The sequence below is a fragment of the Taeniopygia guttata genome, chromosome 1A (assembly GCF_048771995.1).
Source record: "Taeniopygia guttata chromosome 1A, bTaeGut7.mat, whole genome shotgun sequence".
NCBI classification, from domain to species: Eukaryota; Metazoa; Chordata; class Aves; order Passeriformes; family Estrildidae; genus Taeniopygia; species Taeniopygia guttata.
Window position 1 is genome coordinate 40936625 of NC_133025.1, and position 22054 is coordinate 40958678.

General features: G+C 33.0%; 1 protein-coding gene across 36 annotated transcripts in view; it reads right to left on the reverse strand.

The window, feature by feature from the left end:
• MGAT4C (MGAT4 family member C) overlaps window positions 1–22054 on the reverse strand; it is a 325269-nt gene that overhangs the window by 246051 nt on the left and 57164 nt on the right. For 22 of the 36 annotated variants that reach the window (XR_012053466.1, XR_012053467.1, XM_072923168.1 and 19 more), the window contains exons 2-3: window positions 2306–2380; window positions 2085–2167 (exon numbers count right to left, since the gene is read on the reverse strand). The exons of 5 other annotated variants lie outside the window; for them this stretch is intronic. The gene's annotated coding sequence lies outside the window, so the exon portion shown is untranslated. Of the gene's footprint in view, window positions 1–2084; window positions 2168–2305; window positions 2381–10919; window positions 10973–22054 lie in introns of all 36 variants that reach the window. 9 more of the 36 variants (XM_032745967.3, XM_072923169.1, XM_072923167.1 and 6 more) reach the window with 2 other exon arrangements.

Consider the following 22054-nt stretch of genomic DNA (forward strand, 5'->3'; position numbering starts at 1 on the left):
ATTGAAGAAAAAAAAATTATACATATTAAGAATGTATTTTCTAACAATGTTATCTGAAGAATGAGGTATTTATAATAGAAAGGAAATTTTTTTGATTAGCAATATAGAGCAGAAATTTGTTGCCATCACCTCATTAAAAAATTACCTGTATGGGTAATTTTGGCCACAAGCACTAGAGGTATAATCACTGATGATACCCATTAATCCTAAAAGTATGCTTGGTTCCTAAGTGTTCCTTACCTTTTCTCAAACCAGTAAATTATTTTCCACTAATTAAATTGTTCTATTTTTCTGGATCATTAATGTAATGACAAAAATATCTTATTAGTTTCTGGGGTCACTTTTGACAGCAGATTTTAGCATGTATTTCAAAAACATATAAACATATAGCATTTGTTTACAGTAATCTGGATGGAAAAATGAGCATCATTGAATTAGACCTGTCATTAGACTTTCCTAATAGTTTGATACAGAAGGGATATTTTTTTTCTCTAGAGGCTTTTCCCCACTATCAATTTATTGACAATAATATTAACGTACAATTAGTCCTTTTATTATTCTAGGCTTTAGTATTTCATTATGATGATTTTTACTCTGCTTATGAAATTCAGACAAAATTTTTTTCTGTCATATTCTCTAAAATTCCAAGTATAAACTCTCTTTTCAGACACACGATAGAATTATAGAGTGGTTTGTGTTGGAAGGGACCTTACGAGACCATCTAGTAAACCTACCTGCCATCAGCAGAGACATCTTTCACCAGATCATATTGCTTAAAGCTCTTCCATCTTGACCTTGAACACTTCCCGGGGTGGGGCATCTACAACTCCTCTGGGCAATCTGCTTTAGCGTCTCACAACCCTCATTATAAAAAATATTTTCAGTATGTCCAATGTAAACTTATACTCTTTCAATGAAAGTCATTGGCCCTTGTCCTGTCAGTGCAGGAGTTGGTTAAAAGTTTTTCTCCATCTTTTTTATAACTGTCCCTTTATATATTAAAATACTGTGATAAGGTGCCCTTAAGTCTTTTCCAGACTGAAGAACTACAACTCTCTTAGCCTGTCTTCACAGGTCAGGTGTTCCTGACCTGCATTATTTTTGTGGCCCTCCTCTGCACCCTCTCTGAAAGGTCCATGTCGTTCTTGGTCTGGGGACCCCAATACAGGAGAAAACCCTTCTTTCAATAAGCAATATTCCCTGGAATATGTTGCATGTAGCTAGCCCTGAAAGTGTGTCATACTGCTTCATCAGAAGCAAAAATGGTGATTCGTAAATTATTCATAACTTTCTTTCTCCTTGAGGCAGTATCTGACCCACAAATATGTAAAGGATGAAAAATGTCTCTCTTAGAGATAAAAGAAATGCTGATTTACATAGCATTCATTTAATTCCCCTTGATTTAAATTAATTTTTAAGTGAGCATTTTACATATTATGTTTATGTAAAGGACTGATTAAATAGATATGTTTTCTCTAATCTGTCTAGTAAAATAGCAAAATAGGTATTCTTGATGACGCTGCTTTTACTGAATCTTATTTCACAAAAGATTCAGCATCACATAAATGAACAAGACTTGACAAGACAGCTTTGTTTGTTGTGTGCTTAACTAACTCTTTCCATTCTATTTGATTATTTCAGTTAAGCTTGGCCAGTTTGTTTTCTGCATTAGAAAAGTAAAACCCAACTAGAACCCCCAAACAAACAAAAACATGAAAAGATAATTACATTTGTCTAATATGTACATCACAGTTTTTATACCCTTTTTCATTTCCCTCATGTCACACTTTGATTTGAAAACCTGAATGCTTGTTTTAATGATACCAAGTTATATAAAGGACAATATGTTTGCAATTCCGCTTCCTTATTTCCTTCATGTAGGTGTGGTTTGTTTTTTTTTAACTTAGAAACTACCATGAGAAATTTAACAAAACAATAAATATTGAGAGATCTCAAAGAGCCTCTTACACTGTGGATGTCATTCACATAACACATAATAACAGTGCCTAGTAAATACTGAGGTTTCTGCTTTCTAATAGTGATTTGCTTAAAATTAAATATTTAGCATTAAATATTTCACTTACCTTTTTCAACCTTGTTAAATCTAGTAGCTATCTGAAGAGCTTGACACTAAGTTTTAAGATCACACTGCTTCACTTAAAAGCATCTGCGGAGAAAAAAGAAATCCATGTAAAAATTTCAGAATATCTTTTCTTCCTCTTTCTTTTTTACACAGCGGTTCACTTTACAAAATCATCCTATTGTGTACAAAATAGCTAAACTTTTTTAGGATAAAATTCCTTACCTGGTGCTGTCATGGGTTGGTCCACACACTGTGTAATTCTTGAGGAGAAAAACTTTCCAGAGATGAATGGATATTCTAAGGACAGAACCACAGAATTTACATTCCTTACATGTGGTGACTGTTCTAGGAGAATTCATACGTATAGTCTCATAGTCCCAGTGAAGTACTGACATTTCCATATGCAAAAGTGCAAGGCAAAATTGGAATGAGCCTTTTTACAAACGAGAATAGAGAAGAACAATGGCTTAATATTATTTATTGTTTCTCATCTATGTGATGAAGTGTTTCAGTTGTCTAGTGGAAAAGCATTTGCACACAGTCCATTTAGAATGACAGAATTATGATTCTGAATTATGAATGGTTTGGATTGGAAGAGACTTTCAAGAATATTCTGGCTATTTCTTGGCAAATTGCCAAATTTTAGGGTTTTTTTAGAAATAGAAACGACATTTGAGATGGGTTTTGTGGATAAAAAATACTTGTGCTGTATTTTAGGGAAAGACTTGGATTATGGAGTCACAAAGTAATCAAAGAAAGTTATTAATTAAGCTACCCTTAAGCGCTTCTCGTTTATCAGTAATTGCCTTTCTACTAAAACAAGATTGCTTAAGTTAAATATGTCATGCAAGCATACCATAAGTACTGCCATACAGAAGCCATGAAGCACCACCATTTTCTCTTTAAGAAACCTTTTCTAAATTGCAGGATTCAGAAACTATTTCTATTGAAAGATGGGGCATAATGCATAAAAAATTAATTCCATACGATGTCATGCAATTCAGGCAGAAATGCATTTTCTATAAGCAAAAATATTTAGCTAAAATATTATAGTTCAGCCTGCTACCCCCAGTGATGGGATACATCTTGGGAACTTTTTATGCTGAAAAACTTTAATTTAGCTATAAAAGTGTACTTCTAAATGTATAACAAAATTATTTCTGTAAATATAATTTTTTGGGGAAATATCCCTTTATATTGCACTTAGATATGTCACTTTACAAGATGAAAATTCACCATCCAAGCAATGAAAAAAATATAAAATAAATAGAAATTAAAATATAGATAAGTGATACAATAAAATATAGATAAGTGATACTGAAGGTTTTAGCACTATAGTCAATCTATCCTATTCTCTGTGACAGGTGCTCTCGGTTGGTATTTAAAGTCTAGTTAAGATTTTTGTTATGCATAACAAGAGAAACCTTTAGGAAAAATGTCTCAAAGCTTGTAAAAGACAAGTAAGAGATAATTCATAAATTCAGAGTTTCTCAGGCACTTTGGGTTTCTCACAAGTTCTCTTAGGAGGCAAGAGGAAGAATTTTCATGAAGAACTTAAAGCTCCTATTCCCTGTTGGAGCTAACAATTGATACAATGCACACAATAGACAGGAGCACTTTCAGAAATCTCACTATATAGGTAATAAAGCAACATAGATGATTTGTTAGCTTTCAGTACTTCTGTTATGTCCTTTGCTCAGCCTGTGTATTTGGTATTCTGACTCAGAGAAGAGATATAGCAAGCACTCCTGAATACCTGATAAATTAACAAGAACCATTACTGTTTGAGTATGCCTATGCTTAGCCCCGTTTTATAATCTCTCCAATTGTGGGATATATAAAGTTACTTACCTAATATAGGAACAGATTCCCAGGAGACAAGGCAAAATAATTAATTGTCAAGATTATGTGTATCAAAAGCAAGGATTTATTACTGCAACACATTAGTAGAATATGTGTATAATTCAATTGTTTGTTTCATGCTTAAACATGCATAAAATCCCTGAGACTTTCTTTGTCAGCTTCCTGAACTTGTGGAAGAGACAAAGAACTTCAGACTTTTATTTATTCTGTAACAAAAGTTACATAAGGTGTTCCTCCTGACCTGCTCAGCTAAAATTTTTTTAATAGTACCTTACTATTTTTATTCACAGAACAGGTCAAATTTTTCCAGAAGTCACTCATCCATTAGTTCTGAACATGACATTTTGTGTAGAAAATATCATTGGAAATAACAGACATAGGCTCATGTAAGAGAATCAAATAATATATGCTGCTACACATTTCTTGCCAAAGTATGTGGCACAGAGAAGGATCACCAGATAATATGAGAAACACTATGTAAGCCAGTGATGGTGTTGGGGTTTTGTCTTTTTTTGGTTAAAGTACAGAAAAGAAAAGAGAAGTGGTCAAAAGTGAAGACAAATTCGAAACAAAAACAGTTTGGGAGTGTCTCAAAAAACAGCTTATACCTGTTCCAGTACCAGTTCAAGTTTATCTATAAAAGAAAAATTTCCCCTCTGAAACAAGGGATTATATTTATGTTCCAGATTTTTGAGCAAAACAAAACTATGATCTTTTTCTGGATGAAGTTGCATTAAAACCATAACTCTCCATGTTCTTAAAAAATATCTCTCTCTGTATGTATGTCTGTACAAAAATAGCAACAGGCCAACCTAGGTAAAGTGTTTCTGTGTCACTTGAACTTAAGCTTTGAGGGGATATAAATAACTTTACATACTTTAACTTAGAGCATTGTTATTGTAATATATTGAAGTAACTTGAAAGTTATAACCAATAAATAAACCAAAAAACACTGAAAACTCTCTTACCTTTCCTTTGTAGTGGAATATTGTGAGGGAAGTATTAGTACATATAAAGTCAGACAATACATTGAAGAAAACTCTGAAAATATTAGACCAACTCTATCTACTGTCTATAATAATTTATATGAGTCTAAGAAAAGAAAATATAAATTGGAATGAAAGAAATCATATATGTAAAGTACAGACTTATAAGTTGACATGAAAAAGCTTTCTTTCTACAAAATAGGTAGGAAATAGGGTTTATAGAAATAGGTTTATTCTGACTATGGAGAAACATATAAATTTAGCAAATACATGATATGGCACTTACTAGGCCAAGTACTCTTGCAAGAGATGCACCATACTAGTAACTTAACCAATACTGCAGAGAAACTAATGCTAATATAGCTGTTCTTTGCTTAGCAACATCTGTCCTTCAGTCACATAGGAAAGAAATTCTAGTTATACAATACTGAATTATCATCAAACAACAGAATTTTTGATACTAAAACAGCATTCAGAAATAAACAAAAATTAAAGTAGAAAACAGGGATTTTTCAAGGAAATGTATGCACAGAACAAGAGGGGTTTTTGTTGCTGTCACTGAACCACTGCTCATCTGGAGACATGATTGCCAGCCACCTGGTTCAGAAATATAGAGACATATGGTACAGTTATTATACTGACCCAAAGTTATTCCAGTGAGCATATTCCAAGTTTGAAAAAACCCCTGATAAATATTCATTTAAATATGTAAATAAATATATTCTATTCTGTAAACACACATGCTTTCAGTGCCAAATCAAAACCTCTTACATGCTAGGAGTTCACAATAGTCTTGGGATATCCAATAAAATCAAATGTAAAAGAGAGCAATAAAATAAGAAGATAATAACATGTTGATCAGCATTCAAATACAAAATGTGGCTAAGATCTGAATTAGCCTGGCTTCTTTGCAAATACAGCTATAAATCTTATCATAGTCTTAAGCAAAAAGCCAAAACTAATGAATGAATATATTAGAAACAAAATTATAGATATTGTAATCCTACTTATCAGAAAAGAAAAAACAAGAACTAAATAGCAGTTATAAAAACAACTCATTTGTCTCTTAAATTTATTCCATTTACAAATCTCATTCCATATTTTCCATTCCGTGCATGACTGCATTTTTCCAATAAGAGTTTCCCCTAACAAACCATTTTATTGAAATGCTTGTATAATTTTCAGCTATGCTTAAATTATGCAGTTAACTATTCTAATAAAGTCACAGGCAGAATTATGCATTAAAGGGGAGAAAATATATAAATGGGATTGGTCTGGGCAGGGCACATAAAGTACCAGTAAGGATTATAAACCACATGCTGGTATTAAGGTCTTTCTTTTCAGTTATTTGATTTTGGTCCAAAATCAAGTAACTTTCATGCTTCCATTCATACTTCCCATGATGAAAAATATCTTAGGTTTTTCCAGTTGCTCTTTCTCCTAGATTTTTGCCAAAAACAACAGATTTTCCAGGTTAAAGTATATAGCTCTGGAGCAAGAACCACTAAAATTATCATTCTTTCTTCTGTATACATTGGTGCCAGCCGAAGTTGCAAAAGCATGCATTTCAATGTGAATGCATGATGGGAGGTTGTAGAACAGACAGTCATACTCTCCTCAGTAGTTCCCAGCAGCAGGACAAGAAGCATTAGACACAAACTGAATTCCATTTAAGTATGAGAAGTGACTTAACTGTAAGAGTGGTCAAACGCTGGAACAGGTTATTGAGAGAGCTTAGCCTGCGGTGTCGCTATCCTTGGAGATATTGGAAACCTTTTATCTGAAGCCCTGAAGGACCAGTTCTGACTGACCCTGATATGAGCAGTGGGGTTAGACTAGAAGATGCCCAGAGATCAGTGCCTATGTCAGCTCTTCTGTGATTTCATGCCAATCTCAGATGTTCTGTGACCCAGAAGTTCTATAACATGGTCAATGCACCCAAACATTAGGTTTGGTTATGCTAGGATGCAGTTATTGTACACCACAACCAGGATACCATTGCCTGCCTACAGGGAAGGTCCTCAATTTGTGGCAAGGCATCCAGTGATCCAGGAAGAGTGGCCTGTCAAAATGCTATCTAAATTTAAGTACTCTGCAAATCATTTTGGGTGAAACTCTTCAAAGATGAACCTAACCAAATCAAACCACATCCGAAACTGCTACAATTTAGTTTGAACTTCAGCTAATGAGGTTTGTATGGTTTTTTTTTTGCAGATAGCAACTATGTAGGAATAAAGATAGACCATTCTTTTTGTAAAACTAGTCAAACTGAAAAATATTTTAAAAAACCGAAATACTTTTCCTCCAACCACCTCTAACACCCTTTAAAAAGTACTTTAATATTTAGTAAAATGTATTCTATAATATATATCAGTGGAGTGACTTGTTTGATTTATGCTGTCATGCTTGTCTCAGGAGCCAAAACAAATGTCCAGCATAAGAGTTTCTCAAGTACATTAACAGGCAGTCAACAGGCAACTTGTTTTAAAAAGAAAACAGCATCTTAATCTTAAATTAGTATTTCACATGAATATTTCACATGAGTTTATGTGAATGTGTGTGCTCATATATAACCAATATTTCTGGGGGCAATGTTTGTAGAAGAAATACATCATCTTGTAGGAGATAACTTAGTTTTCAAACTACACAGCTGGAACATATCAAGGTCTTATAATCTTAAATTTTGCCTTTTTAATAGCCAAACTGCATGTAAACTGACTAGCAATGCAGAGTTCCATATTTTACTTTTGACTCTTCTCTTTTTAATCTGTCCTGCTACTCCTTTTCTTATTAGCATAACTGCTTAACTTTACATCTTCAGCAAAAGATAACTCAGTCTAACAAGCCCCCATTACAGGCTCATTAATGTCAGGCCTCTAAGGAAAGATGTGTATCACTTGTCTTTTATCATTCTCCTTTCAGATTCTTTTTTATTCTTCTCCCTCAAAACTCTTCGGTAAAGGTGAGAGACTGCAGGAGCATATTATTGGTTTGCTGCCTGTCCACTGACCCCTACCATCTTATTTTTTAGACATTGTAATTCTGTTACAGGTCAGCTTTATCTTCTATCCTTCACTTATCTTGGAGATATTCTTGTATTTCATGAAAAGTTTTTATACAAGAAATTTAACTTCTGTTAAATATTTATAATCAACCCATATCTTCCCCATTGTGAAATTTATATCACTTTTGTTGCTGCAACTGTCATAAGATTTTGAGCATCAGCCCCCTCCTACATGCAGTTCTCTCTGATCCTTAGAGAATACATTTGGTTTTCATACAAACAAAAATTGGCAAAAATCCTCCTTTGAATTCTTTACAAACTATGTTCTACCTATCACATGTAGCCCAAAGAATCTTGCAGATAGATATTTGTGCATCAAAGCACCAATCTGTCTATTATTCACATGGATTATGCCAAGTGTATGAAAATGTCAACATGGTTCATAAAAATAAGAGGTCTCTAAAACCCCCCAAAAAATTCTTTAGTTATAATACATTAGAGTGCCTAAATAACCTTTGTATATTTATATCTTATTAATTTTATATGCAAAAGTATGGACCTAATTTAAGTTTGGAGCTCAGTGACATTTTTATTTCATTGTATTTAAACATCTGAGGATGCCTAGATGATTCACAATGTTAAAGCTTTCCTAATGGGTCCCAGAGAGCAAGGCTGATAAAGGTATACATTTATCAAAAATTCTACTTCAGCCACTTGTATGTTCATCAGAGATGACAATACATTTCTAGTAGAGGCTCTCAGGAATTCTGGATGCTCATTAAATGCACTACTGAATGACAATCATATAATGAAAGAAAAAGGTCACCTCTTTGTTAACTGGTTGTCTGTGTTACATTAGAAATGTTTACATATCTTTCATCAAACTAAGTGCTAGTCAGCAAAAGTAAAACATTTATCTGAATCCACAGCGTTGATTAGATAGAGATAGGTATAGATGAATACCTTGTGTTAAAATATCATATGAAGATGCAAATCAAAACAGGAAACTAAAATTTTGCACATAGAAAATATTTTCTTTTGGTATACATGAAGTGCTTTGAAACTTTAAAAATGTGGAAGAACATATGAGAATCTTTTTGTGAAAAGGAATGCTAAATTTATTAAAGAAATAGTAAAATAGGGTTTAACATACTTAGGAAAAAATTACCCACAACAGTAAAGGAATGAATTTGATAATAAATAAGAATCTTTCAGTGCATTAGTGTTCCAAAAGTTACTATATACCATAACCTGCTTTGTAAGCAGATCCTCACCATCAAAATATGAGATCTTAGATTCTAAAACTCTGATAACTCTGTAAGTGTCTTAGAATTGGTATAAGATTCAAAAAGGTTCTTACATTATGACTCTTCACTGCAGCAGAAAAACAAAACCAAGATCCCTTCCTTGCCAAGGGCTTGCTGAAGACAGTCCTGAAGACTGGCAATATATTGTGAGATTCCTGTTTTTTAATTATTTGCATTCGATGCAGTGAACATTATTAAAATATAAGTGTTATACTCAGAGTCAACTTCAACAGTTTAATTTTTGCTTTGATGCCAGTACATTCAACACAAAGAGACATATATGACCAGATCTAAAAAGGTACCTAAAGGTACCAGCAGAGGAGTATAAACAAAGCATCTCACAAACAGAATTAGTTTAGTCAGCTAAATCAGGTTTCCTTTGTGCTCTATGATTGCTGAGGAGCTGAGCTTAGTAAATCTGCAGTAAGCTTTGTTACAATTGCATATTCAGAATGTCAGATATCTTTTCATAAAGATCGACAGTTAGTGACGGTGGTTTTAGATGTTTCATGGTCCTATCCCTAATGCAGCAGAGACTAAGGCAAGGAAAAACAGAGAAATAACTACAATAACCTGATACGTGTTTAAATACATTACATTCAAGTGTTGCACTAGCACAATACTTTTTGCATCAAAATAATTTGACTATTATTAAGTTCTGGGAAACACCTTGAGTTAGATGCTTCGGGTTTTTTAATCTCTGATTCATTATCTCCCCAAGGTCTAAATCCTCTTTTCCAAGACTTAAGTAAAGGCTTAATGTTAGCAATACACTATTAATACATAAAAAGGACCTACTTACTTAAAGAGCAGAAAAAAAAACCCCCCAAAAAAAGGTAAAATAAAATTCCATAAAGAAGTACTTAGGCCATCAAAGCTATAAATATTCAGTAAGGTGTTCTTTTCCCCTCACTGAGTTAGTTGAGGAGATCTAGTCATATAAAGATCTTTATATAAAGAATTTTAAATATTCTTAGAAGAAAGTCAGTCATGCATACTTGACAAGCTGCCTGTCATCCAACAACAAGCAAACAGGATGCTTTATGCATAAACATTGGCATATAATGAAAATACATTGCGGAAATTTCCATTATCCTAGAAATCTATATTGCAGTGTAATGAAACAAATAAACAAAACCTTAAGCAATTATTTTTGTAAACATCAATTACAGATCACAGACTATTTACCAAAACAATAACTAAAAAGGAAAGACATTCACTCTGCTACACAGGCTGTGAGACGTGAAATTAGAGAAAATGGGACAAGATGAAAAACAATGATACCAAAACAAAACCAGATTTGGTGACATTTCTAAGAAAACAAAAAGAATATAAAGTTGTTAAAGGACAGAGGGTTTGTATCTTAATTCTTAGATAAGCTGCCATAATTATTTTAATACTAGGGAAGTTTTCATTGCATAGCACACTTGTTTACTCATGTCTTCATGCCATAAATTATATGAGAAGCAGAATTTTATATTTATTAGAAATCCAAACAAATCTGAAAGTCTTTGGAAGAACATTGAATTTCATACTCTGAATGATATCACTAATGTTCCTAGTGTTCCTACAAAATATATATTAAACAAGGATAAATTATTTTCTGTCAAATCCTATAAATATATTAGATAATAACCTAATTTTACAAGGGTTTTTTTTTCAAAATCAAGACCTACCTCCATTGCATATTTCAGGTTTTCATGTTGCTGGAAACATCTCACAATTTAAACTACTCCAAGAATAGGTAAGGCAGAAAAAATGATAAAAGAAAAAAATACGTTCTTTAACATATTAACATACATAGAGGGTGTTAAGTGACAAAATATAAAAAAATTAGAGGTTTTATCAAAGTGTAATTATATACATTCATTTAATCTTTTACATGTAAAAAAATATACAAATAAAAACAATATATAAAGAGAGTTGTGTTTTAAAAGATAGGGAAACTAGCAAAAAATTTTAATTTTTCATCACACTCTTATTATCTATATGCAACTTCTTTCTGACAAAAGTACTATTAATGGAAACTTCTTGTTGCCATGTTTAGAATAATTTCAAAGCTGTGAAGTTTCATAAACCCAAAGTTACTGACAGTAACTGTAGGTGATATCTCATGGATATTTCTCTTTTGTGTGTTGACTTTCTAGATATTGTGTCTCTTTGTTGTTTTAATGAAAGTCATCATGAATTCACTGTGAAGAAAGTGAGTCATATCACATCTGAACTTTGAATGAATTGATCTTTAATGCTTTGGTAAAATGCATGTAAAAATTTCAGTAGTTCTCACAGTTTATTAAACCCTGGCTTTCTGTAAAAATCTTAGCACTCATAAATTGAGGGTGTGCAAGTTATTCATAAAACTAAAATCAGAAACATAGCTCTAAAGTTTTGAAATTTTACATCAGGAAAGAATTTTCAGCAAGGTACTCCTGGTTTGAGCTCACATGTTCATTCAACACATACTACAGCAGGATCTTGAGATAAAAAATAAGCAGTGCACCCTGCAGTTTCCCAAAAGCATTTGAAAATAGACACATGTACACAAATGCTCCCCTTATTGCAGAATTGCTTAAAATGTAGTCTTAAACTGCCTTAAATGTCTTTCATATTGTTTTTGTTGCATGAAACTACTGAAACAGCCGTCCAGATGTACTAGAATGATTTAGAAAAAATCACAGCAGTCCTGGGAATGATGTTGGGATTATTTTGAGCATCTGTGTTCTCGTCTGATTTTTCACCACAATCTGAGGTGAAAAAACAAAGTAAAAAGAAAAAAAAAACTTGATTCATCATCTACATTGTTTCTCAGTGACTTGGGATTAGAGTGGTGGTCAGTCACACACAGATTGATGGATTTTTGAACCCCTCATCATTCAGTGATTTACTCTGGTCACAAATGTGAAATCTTCAAGAAAAGACAATTGGTCTACTTCCTGAAAATTAGGGGGGGAAAACCCAGCACCAAACAAATTCTACTTTAAGGTATCTTCATCATAGATCCCTCAGCACTTTGCCATGTAGATACCACAGACAAACCATAGCAAGGAAAGCTTAATGGAGAAGACAAAATAAATAATTTAGTTTCTTTTCCTACACCCTCTGTAGAACTTCATTGGGTGTAAATTATAAAATCTGAAGGGTACCAAGAAAATCTATGTTTATATTGCCACAGAATTACTCAGAATCACCACTGAAAAAATAAGTAACCCAGAGTGTATTTGGGTTTTATTTTTATTTACTCAACCTCTCTTCCACATTATTCAATAGTTTCTGCAAAAAGCTGAGCAATTCTTTGGACTCTTAATGCTGGTAAAAGTACTCAAGTCACAAAAATCAAACCCTGGTATCTTTTCACAGATTTATCAGGATTTATAGAGGAAGATCACCAAGACATTAAAAGAGAACAAAGCACACAAGCTGTTGAAATATATTAAAAATAAAAAATATTTTAAGTCAGTGTCACAAGATTTACCCATCTGTTCCTCAGTCATCAGGCTGGAAAATTGAAAAAGGCAGGCTCTGATAAGAGCTATATCTGAGGACAAAATTTTAATTAAACTATGCTTTTGAGCTTTAAACTTTAAAATGTGCTCCCTCTGTATTGTATTTTAAAATTCTGTACACAGACGTGATGAAAACCTTATTTTTGAGTTACCTTTTCAACAATGACAAAGGCTAGAATTTCCCAACACCAAGAACTAACACTCTAGCAAATATAAAGTGACTACACTTAACATTTAGGAAAAAAGAGACAGAGATTGACTTTTTAGTAATCACAAAAAATATGCATTTTGGTAGCAAAAGGGATTTACTAAAACAAGAAAGGTAGCATAACTGTTTTGTAGGACTTTCATGAATATGTTTTGAAATATTTAAAGCTATTTTTAAATTGATAACAATCTTTGCCACCTTTGGAGCAAAAAAACCTACAAAAAACCACCAAGACAAGACTCAATTCTATCAGGCTGTGTAAACACTCACAAACACAAATTGATACTTCCATGGAATTATGGCCTGGCTCTTAGTGTCTGACAACCATGCTGCCGAATGAATTTCTAATACCACACATTTCTCTGAGACTTTCCTCTTAGCTTAAACAAAATCCCTGTTAGACTTGATTCCAAAAAAAGTTCAAATGTCAGCAAAGCCTGCAGACTTTAATGACACTTGGCCTGATTTAATATCACTGCAAGTTTCTACTATCTATGGGAGAACTCTTAAAAATTTTTTCAGTGATTGCTAGTATTTTGCTAAGGCGGTTGTAAGAAGCACTGGGCATTTAGGGGATTTTGAGAAGAATAATATTAGCAGCTGAATCAGCTTTTGATATTTTCCTTTAAGTAGGTTAGGTACATTTTCCATTTAGTTTGTGGGTTTAAGGGTCATAAAACTAAAATTCAGTTAAGAGGCCATATTGAGTGAAAAGTGAGAAGAGTTATATTTTAGGCAAGTAATGCTCTCGTCAATACAGTGAAATGCCAAATAAGGCAGTGAAAATATAAAGCCTATAAAGGCAACCAGTATTAATATATTACACAGTCTGACCAGCTTGTATATTACAAAACCTTGTAAAGGGAAATATTACAACATCTACTTGCCTTTATAAAAAGTTTTACATCTACAGTAAAAGGCTCCAGAACCAAAGTGATTTAAGTATGTCAGAAATTTCGGAAGCTGAATTGTATAAAGCCCTCCTTACTCTTGTCCTAAGAAACCATTTTTTATCAAATAGAAGAAAAAATTAGTAAATTTATTGCTTATTTGTTCATGGGTTTTTAATTTTGATTTCCAGAGAAGTAGTAACAAATGCATTACCTTCCCAAAAGAAAAGCTTGCCTAATTTTTTTGGTAAACCTTTTTGTTCAAAATAAAGCTGTCATTATGTACAAGGCTTGTGTAGTGTGTAATGCTAGTTTCAGCTTGTACATAGAAAACACTTTCTGTCTGCAAAGCAAATTTTTTGTTTTCTTCAAGCCTCTTCCTGTCAGATAAAAGGTCTATTAGATTTCCAAAGGTCTTGACTGGAGGAAGGTGAACTTGGTGGTGTTTTTCATAGACTTAATCCTGAGATAAATTGATCTTCATTAGAACAGACACCTGTTTTTCCTTTGATCTTACTGTGGATGTTTTCCTCAATTCAAGGATACACAGCTGCTGAGGTGGCTAACATCCAATCAGTGACAAGAAATCAGTCCTTATAGAACACTGAATGAGACAAAGAGAAAAGAGGTTTACTGGAAAAGAGTGATATCAGTTCATCTAATGCTCCTGCACAGCCCATGGAATTCCTACTTGTGGCAAATGCCTCCTTTGAAGAGTCAAGTCATCAAAAGTAAAGTTTTCACTGAGCATAATCTATTTTAAAAAACCCCAAAACCCTTATAAATTACTATTTTTCATATGCAACCTAATTATGCAGGGTAAAAATGAAGGAACAGAGACATGAGTGCTATTGCTGGCTGCGTGTAACCACTTCAGAATTGGGTTAGATTTATTTGTTTGGGGTGAATTTATATAAAAAAATAATGAGGCAACTAGATGTGTTATTTAGCTTTTTACTTTCAGCATAAGTTACTGGACTATGATGGCTCCTGGTGCCACTCTAAGTAGAAACATATTCAAATGTTTCAGCTTTCATCTTCTACCACTCCTTTAAAAAGTTTTGTTTATGCAATGCTGTAGAATAATCATCAGCCATTAATTCTGACAACTAAATTATCTTTTATATCTGGTGTATTGAATATGTGCTACAGTTCAAGGAACACAGTTTAACTTCTTTAGTGAAAAAAGTCTACATAAAATAAACTATTTATTATGTTTCTGTACTACGAGCTACAAACCTCTAAGAACAGCAGGGAACGTGTGATGACACACTTCAGGTGATTCTGCATAAGATAAGAAAAAATGTGAGATGGTTTGTAGGACTTTGGAGTGAGGGAAGGGTGAAATGATTAACAAGATGACTTCAGCACTAAAAAACCCTCTGAATGCTTTCAATAATTAGTAAATACAAACAGAAACAAGTAAGTGTTAGCTTGCAACAGAATACATTTTTCAGAATTACTTCATTCCAACTGAAAGACAAAAATTGACTGCTAAACTAAAATCAGTAATTTCTTACCTATAAGGGATCCCACCCAACTTGTATTAAGTTCATGAGATGTAATGAATATTACTGTAAAATTACTATTTAGGGACTCACCACTGGCCATGCACATCGGTGACAATGGTAGTGCCTCAGGGATAACAGATTTTAGAAAGGGCTAAAAAATGCTAAAACATTAGCAGGCAGAGACGTGAGTGAGAACATGAAGGAGACACACCCTGCAGACACCAAGATCAGTGAAGTAGGAGGGGCAGAATGTGCCAGAGGAGCCGGAGCAGGGATGCTGAAGACTGAGGGGGGGAGCTGTGCTCCTGTAGCCTTTGGTTTATTTTCTCTCCTCTCGCCAGCAGAGGAGGGGAGGGACAGATTTGGTGAGCACCTCATGTCCAGCCATGGTCAACCCATTGCATGAAGTTACTTTCTTACCAGTGACATGATTATTGCACCCAGTATATCTGTCCAGACTGTAAAAACACTGCAAAAAACTCAGTCAACTCAGTGTATCAGGAGCAATTTCATGCAGTCTTTAAATACCTCACTAGGGAAGAGAAATTTCCCAATAGGGAGCCCCCAGTCTGGCATATAAGGTTACGATAAAGCATCAAGCTGGAGTAAACCTACATATACTTCAAATAAAAATAAGTTTTTATAGACAATAGAAGGCCATTTTCTTTAGAACAAGGTTGAGCTAAATTCTTCATGACTGGAAGTTTTTAGATCAAGATCTTGTTGGATAACTCAAAAGCAGTATGAAACATGTCACAATAATAGGGTCTTTGTCTCATTATGCAAGAAATGAGGTTACACGATCAGCATGAACTTTTTTGACTCTATGAAGCCACTGAGAAGAAAAAAAAGATGTAAAAAAAGACGAAGATTCAGCAACCAAGCATTAACAAATGCAGATTACATAGTAATTTTTTCATAATATCTCCTCTTTATCATAACCCTTATCTTTTTTTTATTGCATATTTTTAAAGCAAATTAATTAGAAAGTACGTGGATATATGTATGCTTGCATTGGTTGTCAGAGAAGACAGTGAACCTTCCAGTAAATGAAATATGAATGAAAACATAATTCATTTTCATAGGAATTATGCTAATTGCAACCAAAATTGTATCAGGACCTAAACAATGTACATACAGAATGTTGCCAGTTGGAGGGAGCCCTAAACAATCACCAAGTCAAACCCTAAAGTGAATGGCCTGTACAGGGATTGAACCCACAACCCTGGTGTTTTTAGCACCATACTGTAATCAGCTGAGCCAATCTCAGGGATTTAGTTCTGTAGTGGTTTACCATAAGAATAGTTATTTTGCTAGTCAATTAGAGAAAAAAATTTGCCAAAATCTTGACTTCCATATAATTTAATTTTATATGTAGTAGGAGACCTGACTTAAAATACAAGGCTACTGAAGAAACAGTTCAGTGTAGTTCTGAAATGTTCTCCCTCCTATGTGTTAAATTCTAGTTTGTTCTCATCAATGCTCTTTCAGCTCCAATTATGCTGTAGGAGAGCTGAGAAAAGAGAAAAACAAATAGTGTTAACCATACTAGTATTTCATTTTACAACATTTAGGTGGAAGTGAAAAAAAGTATTGCTTGCTCCCTGTACTCATTCTTTAGAAGAGGTGAATTTTTACAGCTGTGCTAAAAGGAATAAAAAAGTTCTATGTTCTATAAGTACTTTGCTAGTCATCTTACAGGTAACTTTTAGATGTTAATTTAATAAACTCTTTTTCCACAAAAATGGAAATGTTCACAAGCAACAACTCACTGGGTAGTTGCTACATAATACTGAAAATTTATTTAAATTTTGTTTACATTAAGAAAAGTGTTCTGCCCAGTTAGCAACTTTCACCACTGCTTATATTTAGATATAAACCAAACATTTAAGGGTAACTCTGGGGTCTCTTTGACTGTTATTTTTTTAAAACAAAAACCAGGCCTTTCATCTCCTCAGTTAATTTCCATAGCAGAACTATCTTCCTTACTTTAGCTAAGATTTTGACGTGTCTATTTCTACAAATCCAGTTTTTTTTCTGATATTTTTGCTGATGTCCACATAAACACACTCTGGGAATATCTCAATCAATCTCTGCCTGAATTCTAAGTTTCCTTCAGACTTATTCTTTCTATTCACACTTATATTAGTCCTTTGCTAAGGTCAGTTAAGTTTATCATATTGAAGCATTCTCTTAATAACAAATTTTTCCTTTTAGATTAATTTTCATCTAAAAATTGGAATGATATGCAGAGTAAGAATATGAAAATGTAAGTTTCATTTTCTCTTATTTCTCAAAGTTATTCTAAAAAAAAAATTAATAACCATGGAACAATAGCAATATCATCCTATTGTTGGACCCTAAACATTACAGAAATTTTAGTGGAATTTATAATAAATTCCAGCAATATTTAATATCACTTTATAAAAACACTGTATGTAACAATAGAATTTCATTCAGATTTTACTGCTGTTTAATTGCATATCAAATGCATAATTAGGTGAGACATTTTTCAGCCTATTTGATGTTAGAAATTTGTATTTTCACTTGGTGAAAATCAAGACGGTCCTCTCAGAATCAGACATAAGCTAGTAATTATTAGCTTTAATATAACTATATAGATATACCTATAATTTTTATTAGTATAATTTTACCCTTCAATGTCAACTAAAAACCATTAATTTCAAATTTAGCTTAAAGGCACTAATCTAATTTATTTTCAGGCATATATATGTTCATTACTAAAATGATCTAGAATTAAACTGTCGCACATTTCAAGTGCGCATTGAATAATTAAAGACAATATTTAACTGCTGCTTATGATATGTTGGAAAAATCATGGTTTGCACCTAACTTTTTTCTTGCTTTCAGCAACTTGCACATCTGGAATGCAAATCTAGTTAAAAGTTCTACTTTGTTTTCCTCTCTGCTATCCCTTTTTCTTCATATATATATAGACAAAAAATATCAAAAAGGTTTTTAAAACAGTCATCGGATAAACAATGGTTGTTCCTCTCATGCTGACAGATCTTCAGTCAGATGAAATACTATTCATATAATCCCATTGAAACTCCAGCTAAGAAGTTCTGAAAGTCATGAATTATGGGGGAAATTGAAATCATATCTCCTGGGAATGACTGCTTAAGAAGAAAACAGGTAAATAGGACTGAAGATGAAACTATTTCATCTGAAATAACACAAATAAACAAACAAACAAAAAATCCCAAACACCAAGGAAAAAAAAACAAACAACCCAGACAAAACCCAACAATCACAACAGATCATCCATCTGAATTGTAAGGTGCTATGAAGCTACAATTGGAGTATTAAAGGAGTTTCTTCTTAATCTACTAATAGGACTTAGTGGCCACCTTCAATTCTAAATTGAGAGATCCATATCCAAGAAAAGATGATGTCTGAAGAATCTAGGAAGCCTCCTTCAGCAGCTACAGGACTTTCACTGCTGTAAACTTTTCAAAACAGAGAAAGCTGATTACTACACAGGCTTACTTTGGTAGCATCATAATTAATTTCTTTGAAATGACAACTAACGTAATCCTATATTTTTTAAATGAAACTTTTAGGTATAATTCTGATTATCTTTCCATAATGCTGTCATTCCATAAGCTCCAAAACTGAAATATTCTCTAGACTGTATACGTGTGAACAGAGGTAAGAATATAGACTCTTATTTTCCCCCATTTGTCAAAAATTCTAAATAATTTTGTTTTCTGAAAGCAGTTTTAATTACAGAATACTTTACTTACATTAGAGATATGTCAAGAGAAGATTAAAAAAAATAAGTTAAAGGAGGTCATTGCATTATTTGGTTAAGCAGCTGAAAAAATTCAGCAACTCACATTAACACGCAATTTGTATGAAAATTCAGGGTACTTTGGAATCTCAGACTGACACTTGGTCTGTTGCCAAAGCACATATTTCTGTTTACCTCCTCCTTTTCATTAAATAATGTCTGTCAGTATTAGAAAAACATGGAATGTTAGAAACCAGGATTAATTGCAGAAAGCATAGCTCTGTCTAAAGTCCCTACCAGAAACATCAGATATGTTCTGCCTCTTGTGAGAGTGACAAGGGTGTTATATTATTAATCGCTATCTTTGTTTCTTTAGAATATCTGGCAGCAGAAATTATATTTACAATTTAACAATAGCAAGTCACATTAATAACACTAATGGATTAATAGTGATTTGTCATTAGATTTGATTAAGCAAGGTACATTTAATTTAAGCCTATAAAAAACCATTTTTCTAGGGCAAAGATACATTCTTGTAGTTTTTTTCCATTGAAAGAGAATCTATAACTAAAATCTAGAAGACTTACTTTATTAAAATGAGTTAATTATTATAAGACATTTGTACTGATTAGATAAAACCAGAATTTCTTTAGCTTTTGTAAGTTTTCACTTAGCTTTTGTTACAGAATATTAGACACGAATAACTGATCATTCAAATTCTTTCATCCCATGAGAAATCTTAAATTAACGCACCCCTCTATTCAAAAGCTAGAGATTAATCTTGTATTATTCAAAATAATTTTATCAATAATAAAAACAATTATAATAATACATTTTCCAGTCTAACTCCTTTAAATTTAAAGAATACATTTTGCATTTCTAAGTAAAGTAACCAAGGCGATTCAAAAGACTTCAATGAGCAAAAATCACTAATTTTCATTTATTGAGACATCTGGTTAAAAGAGACTCCTGGTATTCAAACCAAACATGTCCAATAAGTTATAGCTATTTCTGGCAATAAAATAATTCTGAGAAGTAGAATTTAGGTTTTACAAGTTCAAATAAAGAAGAAGCCATAAATTCTTATGTCACTATATTTCATGCCTGGCACATGCCAGTAAATTGTATTAACAACTGAAAGTGTTCAGCCATGATTATTTTACTAAAAGAAACTGAAGAACAATTTACGGATCTATAGTGTAGGAAATGATTATTTACTACTTCCAATTTTAGTAATGCCTGACTTAAAACAGGTCAAGGCTATGATATTGCCTTGCCTTCTGCACTCAAGTGTGTCATGGCTCAGACCCACAGGAAGGAAATTACTCCTGCCTCTGTGGGAACAGCATTCCTCATGGCACCCTGGGCAGGGGAATGCCCTAAGAGAGAAAACCTTCCTCAGGGAAAATCTGGCCACTCTGCAAATGGTTACTTTCAATCTACCAATTTGCACCATATAGACAAAAGCGTGAAAAGTTTTTGGATTTTAGGGTCAAAATAACATTTTTATTGGGTGGGTTGTCTACTCCTCAAATCATGGATAATTTCACATTTCTTGACCCTGCAATGCTCTTTGCAATTAGCAGTAAGACACTGAGTTTCTGGTTAACAGGTATTGTCTGAATAACTCACATATCCATTTTAAATTTAATTTAAAAATTGCTTTTAATCTGATTTAATTCTAAACTTATCTGGTATGAATCAATTTTCTCTCCACTTTTGGCTTGTCAGCTGAGCATTTCTATCTGTTTGTTGGTTAACTAAATACTTGACACGAAATCTAAATTTGACTGTTTACATTCTTCCTTTTCCCACTATTGAAATAGAAGTTATAGATGAAGATGCCTGTATTCTGTGCATCCTTAGATTTCTTAATTTCTACACCGGTCAGTTTACACTAGGATGCAGTGATACACTTCTTTCCTGTATTAATTCTGTCTGCTTAGCAATTCTGGTAACTGTCATGTTTAATTGCATATGCCTATCCCAGTCCTCATCCTACATTCAAATTTCATCAGTGACACTTCTGTGTTCCTTATCAAAAAAGAGGTAAAAACTATATAAATACCATGAAAGTTATCGGTGATTTCTGTAGAAAAATATAGAAACACTTCCACCAGCTATTACCCAGAAAAACATTTCAAGATGTATCAGATGATCTCCAAATTGTGGATTTAATATGATTTTGCTTTTCGGATGCTTTACCATGTGAATAACAATGTCTTAAAGTAGCTTAAATAAATTTCTATAATCAAACTTGTAGTAAGTTTTTATTAATGAAAAACGAAAGTTGATGACATTATACTTCTCAGATCTGTATTTATCAGAATTATTTTTTTTTAAACATCTGTTCATTGTTCCCCCTTCTTTTCCCCCTTCTTTAACCTGATAATGTTTGCTTGTTCTCATCAGTATATTACTCAACTTTGGTATCGAGCATGTTATTTCTCTCCCTCTTTAAAAAGTCAATTTCTTTTTGCTCAATTTCTGTTGATTTTCTCTGCTATTCTACACTTTATGGACACTAACACAGGAAGATTTGGGAGTCTCAAATTCTTGGGTACTGTTTATCTCCATTCATGGTCTTGTACAAATGTCTAAATCCAGTGTAACTGTTAACATACAATGTTTTGCTGTGTATAATGAAAAAGAACAGGAAATAGGAACATGTGTACACAGGTGAGATTTTATGGTCATAGGAATAACCTTGCCTTTTTTACTTTATGGAAAGGAATATACAGTAAACCCCAATTCCCATCTTCTAACTTGCATACATCACTTTCTCACTACTTTAATTAAAATACATCAATTTAACTTTCCAGTTGTGCAATTTTTCAAGGAAATTTTAGGAATACTAATTAATTTTGAATCCCACATTCACAACTAAACAAATATAATCCTTATATTTTCCAGACTCCCTGCATATGTACATATGCAATTAAGAA